Source organism: Lithobates pipiens, unplaced genomic scaffold, assembly GCF_037356315.1.
Source record: "Lithobates pipiens isolate NorthernLeopardFrog02 unplaced genomic scaffold, aLitPip1_a1.2 Scaffold_8, whole genome shotgun sequence".
Lineage (NCBI taxonomy): Eukaryota > Metazoa > Chordata > Amphibia > Anura > Ranidae > Lithobates > Lithobates pipiens.
The window spans coordinates 621,151,489-621,161,834 of record NW_027507903.1 but is presented as its reverse complement, the minus strand read 5'-3'; the positions used below and the strand labels follow the sequence as shown (position 1 = coordinate 621,161,834).

General features: G+C 39.4%; 2 long non-coding RNA genes across 2 annotated transcripts; one reads left to right on the top strand and one right to left on the bottom strand.

Annotated features, from left to right (window-relative positions):
- Positions 1 to 3,390: 3,390 nt before the first annotated feature.
- LOC143963873 (uncharacterized) lies at positions 3,391 to 4,216 on the bottom strand. The gene is made up of 3 exons (XR_013271049.1): positions 4,065 to 4,216; positions 3,633 to 3,766; positions 3,391 to 3,491 (listed from the first exon to the last, which is right to left on the bottom strand). It is a non-coding gene; the product is annotated as an uncharacterized LOC143963873 (long non-coding RNA).
- A 3,993-nt stretch (positions 4,217 to 8,209) lies between these two features.
- Positions 8,210 to 9,138, top strand: LOC143963872 (uncharacterized). Its single transcript, XR_013271048.1, has 3 exons — positions 8,210 to 8,361; positions 8,660 to 8,793; positions 8,935 to 9,138. It is a non-coding gene; the product is annotated as an uncharacterized LOC143963872 (long non-coding RNA).
- Positions 9,139 to 10,346: the final 1,208 nt, after the last annotated feature.

Sequence of the window (10,346 nt, the reverse complement as noted above, 5' to 3'; positions counted from 1 at the left end):
TAATTTCTAGTTATCCCTGGCGTACAATTTAAATACTCCTCAGATACAATAATCTTGATTGCTAAAATTGTTTAGCATTTTTTGTAATTGACTATGGGATTTTGAAACTGGTTTGAATTTGACTATTAATTTCAGTAGGAGGTCAGCAATAGTAGCCTTTACATTTTTTTCGTAAATCATATACATTTTGTTATAAAGTTTTTGGGAATCACAAAGAAAATTTTTTTTTATTTTTTTTTTATTTAAGGTTTTATTTTATACTTTATTATTATTATTATTATTATTATTATTATTATTATTATATTATACACAATTTATATAGCACCAACAGTTTATGCAGCACTTTACAATGTATAGGGGGGACAACACAATTACAGTACAGTTCAGTACAAAAGGTACAAGAGGGCCCGGCTCATAGAGCTTACAAACTAAAGGGAGGTAATAGCTGCAGAGATTGATTTGATGGGGGTGGCTCGGGGACAGTTGTTAGGTGGGTGTGGGTTAGGCTTCCCTGAAAAAATGAGTTTTCAGGGATCTCCTAAAGGTGGACAGGGTAGGGGCTGATTGGATATACTGGGGCAGGGAGTTTCAGAGGATGGTAGAGGCTCTGGAGAAGTCTTGCGAGCATGGGAGGAGGTAACAAGGGAGCTAGAGAGCAGGAGGTCCTGGGAGGAGCAGAGGGGTCAATGTGGGCGATATCTGCAGATGAGGTTGGTGATGTAGATGGGGGCGATGTTGTGAATGGCCTTGTATGTTATGGTTAGCATTTTGAATTTTACACAGTGGGGTAAAGGAAAACAGTGAAGGGATTGGCAGAGAGGAGAAGCAGTCATGGATACTTTATACTACACTTCATGTTTTCTAGCATATTCTAACATCATATACAGATTGAAGTTCATTCCCTTTGATCTGCAGCTAAATGACAGTAGATCTTAAAGACAGCACATTGAATGCATGAGAGAATAGCAATCACTATTCAACAAAATAGGTTATTGCAAATTAGAATTTAAGTATGTTCGGATACAGACATACAGTCCATTACAGTTCCGATTGAGACTATTATGCAATTGCAGAACATCTAGTACTCACTGGTAAAGCACATTGACAGAGTTCTCGAATATAAATTTTGATGGGATTGTCAGTTCCTAGAACCAGAAGATCCACAAATATGTGCAGCATGCTAGAAAGAAGCTAGGGGGTCTATGGCATAATTGGATCCTCATACTTTACTGCTCACACTTCCTGAGTTCCAACTTGGACCCCCCCCCCCCAAAAAAAAAAATCTGTGCCACTAGATTGGATTGAAAAGCTATCCATCAAGACCATAATAATGAATGCTTGTTGATGGCTCCTCATAGTTGATAAGTAGAATTGTTCTAATTGTAACTTCCATGATTCAACAGAGGGTGATGTTAGAAACCCAAATAAGGTCAACCATCCAGTGTACCACAAAGATGGCCCTTGATGGAGCCATGGTAGTATAGGAATCTAAATTAGAAGATTCAAACAAGCTATGGTGTCTGTTTATTAAACCGAGAATAGCTCTGATCCTTATGTTCGCAGCTCATCTCAGATCATTATCGGTTTATGATACTGAGATGATCAGGGGAGAACATATTTTTCCACTGTTTATCTCAGCACACAGAGAATCTGTAATTGACAGAAATGGACAGTTTTTGAAGGTGTAATCTCAGCAACTCACTGGCGATCTCTGTGAGAACTCTCCTTCCCAGATAGTCCAGCCCAGAGGTGGAGAATCAAGGAGAGAAGAGACAATCCCTGGAGAATGGAGGAGGAAGGAAGAAGATTATTGACTTCCTTCTTCCTTGATCAGACCCTCAAGACAGTTAAAAGACCCCCTGGCTTTCACAAAACAGGTAGAGCAGGTTAGAAACACTATATATACATACATATATATATATATATATATATATATATATATATATATATGTAGCGGCGGCTCTTGAAGAGCACGCGATATGCGTTTTTCAGAGTTAAACTTTATCTAAACTGCAGTTTGGTTTGGGTTTATTTGTCTAAATTGGACCTCTGCATCAGTCTGACTGGACTGTGAGATGTTCAGCCTGGCCACAGGGGGCACTGTCTCTTGTGTCAGGCGTGGAACTATGGTCTGGTTAGGTGCTTAAGTTACTCTCTTTCGGAAGCCAGGTCAGTGGGAATGGCCCTCTCGCTGTGCCCTCTGGGAGAGGGTATTTAAGATGCAGACATCACGTAGTTAGGGGTTCCGGTCCAGTATGATGTGCTGACTTCATGGACCTGGTCCTCCTGACCAGCCTCCAGGAAGGCTATGGCCTGGGGTGCGCATCCACCCGACTTTAATGTCTCGGGGCTGGCTAGCCTGAGGCAAGGAAACTAAAGGAGGATTCTGAGGTGGTTGGGTGCCGTCTCTGGTCCGGGAGAGACCCAGAGTACTTCAAGCATTCCAGGGGAGGACTCTTTAGAAGAACACCACGTACAGGTTGGTTTTCTTAACAAGAGCCTGGAAGGGCTGAAGTAACCAAGAGAATCCGGTCTTGTGGATATCGCCAAGCAGGCTGAAAGATCCAGGTATCCTACAGGGTTTCAAGTTTAGTTTCCCTACATGTTCTACAACAATGTCTGTGGCAGAGACATTATTTTGTACATTCTACAACAATGTCTGTGGCAGAGACTTGTTCCTGAGTAAGCACCTTGTCGGCTGCTAGGCCTTGTGAGAGAGGGACTGTCCAACCTGGGTGACCATCCAGCTCCGAATGGCTATTCTCTGGACGCAGTCAAAGTAAGCAAGTTTTTGAACTTTTTTTTTACTTTGACACTAAGAGTACCTGAACTTCCCTTCCAACCCTCTGATCCCAAGTTGAAAGACTGTTCAATGGTTTGAGTTTGCAAATAAAATCCATTCAAGTGGATCTGTTGTCAGTCTCAAGTTACTGGGCTATTTAGCACAGGACATCCCCTAGACGTGCCACAAGGAGAACAGAAGGCCAAACATAACCAGCAGCTCCTTCGGGGGTTAGTTTAGTACTACATATATATATGTGTATATATATATATATATATATATATATATATATATATATATATATATATATATATATATATATATACACATACATATATATATATATGGAAATAAGTTGGTCCACACTATCCCAGAGACACATTACTGTTAAAGGTACCTCATCCCCTAATAATTCTATAAATATTGTATCCAAGAATAGGAAAAGGGGGGGGGCAGGGGATTTTTTTACGGTACACTATATAAAGAAACAGAGATTTCTTAAAAAAGAATTCATAGCTTTAATATTGGAAATATGTTAAAATTATTTTGGAAAAACCAAAATAGCAAAAATATAATAACAAATACACTTTTTTATACAAAAGATTACATGACACAAAGTATAGGGGATCCTGAAAATGTTAGTTGTTGAGAATGATCATGTGTCCTCCCGACATGTTTCGCGTTTTTGCTTCTTCAGGGGAGTATGCAACTAACATGAACATAAACACAAAAAAAGGTTTAAGAATACAGAAAATACATTTATGCCATACAATTGGATACACATAAATTTCAGAACATTAAGTATGAAATTGGTCTCAATTCGCTCAGTCCAAGGAGGTACTATGCTTACCCAGGTATAATCATTCCCGGCATCGCAACCCACAAGCCAATAGATGGTGAAATAGGTGGCAAGAATTGGGTGACAGGATCAAATGCTAAAAACAACCCAGCCCCACGCAGGGCATAGATGGAGGTAGACAAGCGCTACAAAGATCAAAAACAAAATCCAGAGATAAGTACCAAGTTTACAAATCCAGCACAGGTATTGAAAAATGTTAGTTTGTAACAGAAAGGGTAACTGATATCAATCCCTAAATTATAAGAGGGAATTGGGGCTGAAAAACAAGCCTCCATAGTAGAACATGAGATACTCATTATCAAAGGAATGAAACAATTGATTTTAATTACGCTTAATTGGTAGCTTGTAAAAAGTGGCTGCTGGGGGTATACTACCAATATACTGTTAAAGAAAGTGAAAGGAATAAAAATTATTTATTTTTACCTGCAGTTAGAGTCAAAGATGGAAGAGTTAATTCCATATGATAATATTGGTGCAGTACAAATGCAACAGATTACAAAGAAAGAATCAATTGATTCAGTGTGGTATTTTGTAAATTACAGAGTGCAGCGGTATGCTGCCACTGCCAGGCTTGCTGAACCTACAAGCAAATAAAAAGAAGGATGAATAGATATGGGTATAGAAAGATGAGAAACAGTGTTGTAACAGTATGAAGTTCAACTAAAAAAAGTATATTTACCAAAAGGAAAAGGCAGCATGGCGGTAGTATCTGTGCTGAACCTGCACTACAGATGAAGTGACAGCGCTGCCTTTTGTATCCCCCATCCATCGAGCCGGCGTCTGACGTCACCGGCTCGATGCGGACAGCCATAGGTGGAAGCAGTGAGCATGTGCAAAGCCTTCCAAGTCGGCATTTAAACTACCAACCCCATAATGCCTCAGTGCTGACACGAGGTTCATTTGGATACATGCTGATGGAGATAGGGCTATGCTAGCTCTCCGCCCTTAAAGGGGCGGGAAGACACAAGCCTGCATAGAGGGCAGATAAAACGACGATTGTCATGGCTTTTAACCCTTGAGGGGATTACATGCTCCCTTCCACCTCAAATCGGGAGCCGCCTGGGGATATGACCCAGCGGCGCCCTTGGGTGTCCATATGCCCTTGCATACTTGGAGCAAGGGAAGATAAAAAACAGAGGATCCGGTCCCAAATCACAAAATAGTAAGGCTTAGGAATGCGGTGTAGGGAAGGAGGGAAAAAGCAAAGCTCCTCAATGTGGGTGGGACTCATAGAGAGCAACAGAGATCCCCAAGTGTGCAAACCATGAAACCCACCTTGGGCCAAGCATAGCGAGACATTAAACGGTATATATTACCTGTACAGCGTTAATAGTAATTAGAAATGACATTTTTTGATGTACAGAGATATTTTTAAATATAACATAAACATATCAATAAAGAAAAATAAAAATAAAAATAAAATAAAAAAATAATAAAAAACAAAAAGAAAACCAAATAAATTGGGGAGAGGGTAGGAGGAATAGAGGGAAGGGAGAAAGGATAAACAAAAAGGGGAAAAAAGGGATATCACTTCTCTCTCTTCATGCCAGGCTCCACGGGGGCTCACAGCTGAGGTATGAGGGTTCATGAAACAAACAAACAGAGATTAGCTATAGAAAAGATCTGTAGCTTATATTTTCATTGAAACCAGGGTATTTTGTGGCTTTTAGGATAAAGATCCACTTGGCTTCAGTTTGTAAGAGAAGCTTGTCCACTGAGCCACCTCTTGAGTTTAGAGGTATATGGGCCAGGGCTGAAAATCGTATCCAGTTGGGGTCAAAGGCATGATGGGTGCCTATGTGCCTGCTTATGGCTGTAATAATTTTTTTATTGAGAATGGGTTTGATGTGGTCTTTTATGCGGATAGAAAATAGTCTTTTAGTTTTACCCACGTAAAATCCTCCACAACGGCATTGGGCCAAATACACAACGCCTGGAGTGGAGCATGTAACGTGGAATTTCGAAACAAACAGGTTGCCATTTGGCAGTCTGATCTTTCGAGAATTATATATATAGGGACACATGTCACATTGCCCGCATGAATAAGTGCCTGGATATTTAGGTTTAGTTTCACCTGAGAAGTCCTGAAAGTGACTTCTAACTAAGCTGTCCTTGAGTGATTGAGGTCTCATATAGGTGATTGATGGTACATCGTTTATGTACTGATTAACAATAGAGTCGGCTTTTAGAAGAGGCCAGAACTTATTAATTATAGCACGGAAAGAATGATGTTGGTTAGAGTATTTGGTAATGATACGTACTTTATTATCAAAATTTTTTTGTTTATTAGAGAAGAGAAGGGAAGTCCTATCTTTATTTTTTACTCTATTATATGATTTTTTCAGAGATACATGACTGTATCCACGTGCTCTGAGTCTATTATATAAGTCATTGGCTGCAATCTTAAAGTCAGAGTCAGTACTGCAATTACGTTTGGCCCTTAAATACTGGCTATAAGGGATGCTCTTAAGGAGAGGTTTTGGATGAAAGCTTGTCGCATGCAAGACTGTATTGCCTGCAGTGGGCTTTCTGTATAAGGCAGAATATACATGTAATATGTAATATGAATATACATAAGGCAGCCACTGGACATGTATATTCTGCCTTATACAGAAAGCCCACTGCAGGCAATACAGTCTTGCATGCGACAAGCTTTCATCCAAAACCTCTCCTTAAGAGCATCCCTTATAGCCAGTATTTAAGGGCCAAACGTAATTGCAGTACTGACTCTGACTTTAAGATTGCAGCCAATGACTTATATAATAGACTCAGAGCACGTGGATACAGTCATGTATCTCTGAAAAAAATCATATAATAGAGTAAAAAATAAAGATAGGACTTCCCTTCTCTTCTCTAATAAACAAAAAAATTTTGATAATAAAGTACGTATCATTACCAAATACTCTAACCAACATCATTCTTTCCGTGCTATAATTAATAAGTTCTGGCCTCTTCTAAAAGCCGACTCTATTGTTAATCAGTACATAAACGATGTACCATCAATCACCTATATGAGACCTCAATCACTCAAGGACAGCTTAGTTAGAAGTCACTTTCAGGACTTCTCAGGTGAAACTAAACCTAAATATCCAGGCACTTATTCATGCGGGCAATGTGACATGTGTCCCTATATATATAATTCTCGAAAGATCAGACTGCCAAATGGCAACCTGTTTGTTTCGAAATTCCACGTTACATGCTCCACTCCAGGCGTTGTGTATTTGGCCCAATGCCGTTGTGGAGGATTTTACGTGGGTAAAACTAAAAGACTATTTTCTATCCGCATAAAAGACCACATCAAACCCATTCTCAATAAAAAAATTATTACAGCCATAAGCAGGCACATAGGCACCCATCATGCCTTTGACCCCAACTGGATACGATTTTCAGCCCTGGCCCATATACCTCTAAACTCAAGAGGTGGCTCAGTGGACAAGCTTCTCTTACAAACTGAAGCCAAGTGGATCTTTATCCTAAAAGCCACAAAATACCCTGGTTTCAATGAAAATATAAGCTACAGATCTTTTCTATAGCTAATCTCTGTTTGTTTGTTTCATGAACCCTCATACCTCAGCTGTGAGCCCCCGTGGAGCCTGGCATGAAGAGAGAGAAGTGATATCCCTTTTTTCCCCTTTTTGTTTATCCTTTCTCCCTTCCCTCTATTCCTCCTACCCTCTCCCCAATTTATTTGGTTTTCTTTTTGTTTTTTATTATTTTTTTATTTTATTTTTATTTTTATTTTTCTTTATTGATATGTTTATGTTATATTTAAAAATATCTCTGTACATCAAAAAATGTCATTTCTAATTACTATTAACGCTGTACAGGTAATATATACCGTTTAATGTCTCGCTATGCTTGGCCCAAGGTGGGTTTCATGGTTTGCACACTTGGGGATCTCTGTTGCTCTCTATGAGTCCCACCCACATTGAGGAGCTTTGCTTTTTCCCTCCTTCCCTACACCGCATTCCTAAGCCTTACTATTTTGTGATTTGGGACCGGATCCTCTGTTTTTTATCTTCCCTTGCTCCAAGTATGCAAGGGCATATGGACACCCAAGGGCGCCGCTGGGTCATATCCCCAGGCGGCTCCCGATTTGAGGTGGAAGGGAGCATGTAATCCCCTCAAGGGTTAAAAGCCATGACAATCGTCGTTTTATCTGCCCTCTATGCAGGCTTGTGTCTTCCCGCCCCTTTAAGGGCGGAGAGCTAGCATAGCCCTATCTCCATCAGCATGTATCCAAATGAACCTCGTGTCAGCACTGAGGCATTATGGGGTTGGTAGTTTAAATGCCGACTTGGAAGGCTTTGCACATGCTCACTGCTTCCACCTATGGCTGTCCGCATCGAGCCGGTGACGTCAGACGCCGGCTCGATGGATGGGGGATACAAAAGGCAGCGCTGTCACTTCATCTGTAGTGCAGGTTCAGCACAGATACTACCGCCATGCTGCCTTTTCCTTTTGGTAAATATACTTTTTTTAGTTGAACTTCATACTGTTACAACACTGTTTCTCATCTTTCTATACCCATATCTATTCATCCTTCTTTTTATTTGCTTGTGGGTTCAGCAAGCCTGGCAGTGGCAGCATACCGCTGCACTCTGTAATTTACAAAATACCACACTGAATCAATTGATTCTTTCTTTGTAATCTGTTGCATTTGTACTGCACCAATATTATCATATGGAATTAACTCTTCCATCTTTGACTCTAACTGCAGGTAAAAATAAATAATTTTTATTCCTTTCACTTTCTTTAACAGTATATTGGTAGTATACCCCCAGCAGCCACTTTTTACAAGCTACCAATTAAGCGTAATTAAAATCAATTGTTTCATTCCTTTGATAATGAGTATCTCATGTTCTACTATGGAGGCTTGTTTTTCAGCCCCAATTCCCTCTTATAATTTAGGGATTGATATCAGTTACCCTTTCTGTTACAAACTAACATTTTTCAATACCTGTGCTGGATTTGTAAACTTGGTACTTATCTCTGGATTTTGTTTTTGATCTTTGTAGCGCTTGTCTACCTCCATCTATGCCCTGCGTGGGGCTGGGTTGTTTTTAGCATTTGATCCTGTCACCCAATTCTTGCCACCTATTTCACCATCTATTGGCTTGTGGGTTGCGATGCCGGGAATGATTATACCTGGGTAAGCATAGTACCTCCTTGGACTGAGCGAATTGAGACCAATTTCATACTTAATGTTCTGAAATTTATGTGTATCCAATTGTATGGCATAAATGTATTTTCTGTATTCTTAAACCTTTTTTTGTGTTTATGTTCATGTTAGTTGCATACTCCCCTGAAGAAGCAAAAACGCGAAACATGTCGGGAGGACACATGATCATTCTCAGCAACTAACATTTTCAGGATCCCCTATACTTTGTGTCATGTAATCTTTTGTATAAAAAGTGTATTTGTTATTATATTTTTGCTATTTTGGTTTTTCCAAAATAATTTTAACATATTTCCAATATTAAAGCTATGAATTCTTTTTTAAGAAATCTCTGTTTCTTTATATAGTGTACCGTAAAAAAATCCCCTGCCCCCCCCCCCCTTTTCCTATTCTTGGATACAATATTTATATATATATATATATATATATATATATATATATATATATATATATGTATATTGGAAAAATATGTAAACACTACATGATTTGCAGGTGTGTAAGTGACGACATGTTTCACTTTAAAAGTGTAAGTGATGTAACATAGGACGGTAGGCGACATAAACTCCAAACATACACAGAACACTAGACACAACTAACTGGATTTAATAATGGCCGCGGCTTATTTATCGGTTTTCAAAACATATAAACAATCAACAATTCACCATAACTCTTTTAATCCATAAATATTTTACAACTGTAAACAAAATCAGCCAAAATCAATGGGGTGTTCTTCAAATATCTGGCGACTGGCAAAGACCCCCCTCAGCCACCTGCTTAAGTAGGGGATTCTGGGTAATTTCTGGAAAGTTCTGGGGGGCGGGGGGGTTGGGGGATTTTAAATGATCTATCCTTGAGGACCCCCCAAAAGTTCCAAAACATTCCCAATCAGCTGACCTTTTTTGAGCTATCATAAACCCCTCATTGAAATCAATCAATGGGGGGCGTGAAAACTGCTACCACCACCATACCATGAGGGAAAGGGGGGGAGGCTTAAAACAGGCTATCCCCCCTTTCCTCCAATTATTTTGCTTCCGTTGTGTGATGAGACACCCTGATAACAGGTGGGAAGCCTCACTTTCATCATTCACTGCATACACTGCTAGTAAGACGGAGACATGTCAGAGCTTACTGAGCTTCAAAGAGGGCAAATTGTTGGTGCCCGCTTAGCTGGTGACTGTGACTGCAGTTGCCTATTTATTTGTGGTGTTGCGAAGTACCGTATCAAAGGTTATAACAGCTTATACAGTTTCCTGGAAAACGTCGTCTGGTAAGCATAAGTGCGGTCGACATTTTACTAATGCCAAAGGTGGTCCAACACCATACTAGATAATGATTTTGTTCTTTTATTATAATTGTTTCCATAATTTTGTCCAACCCCTGTATGTATGTATATATATATATATATATATATATATATATATATATATATATATATATATATATATATATATATTTGTGTATGTGTATAATAAATGGACACCTCTGTGTTTCACTGGTTTTATGTTACTGCGCTCTCACTATATTTC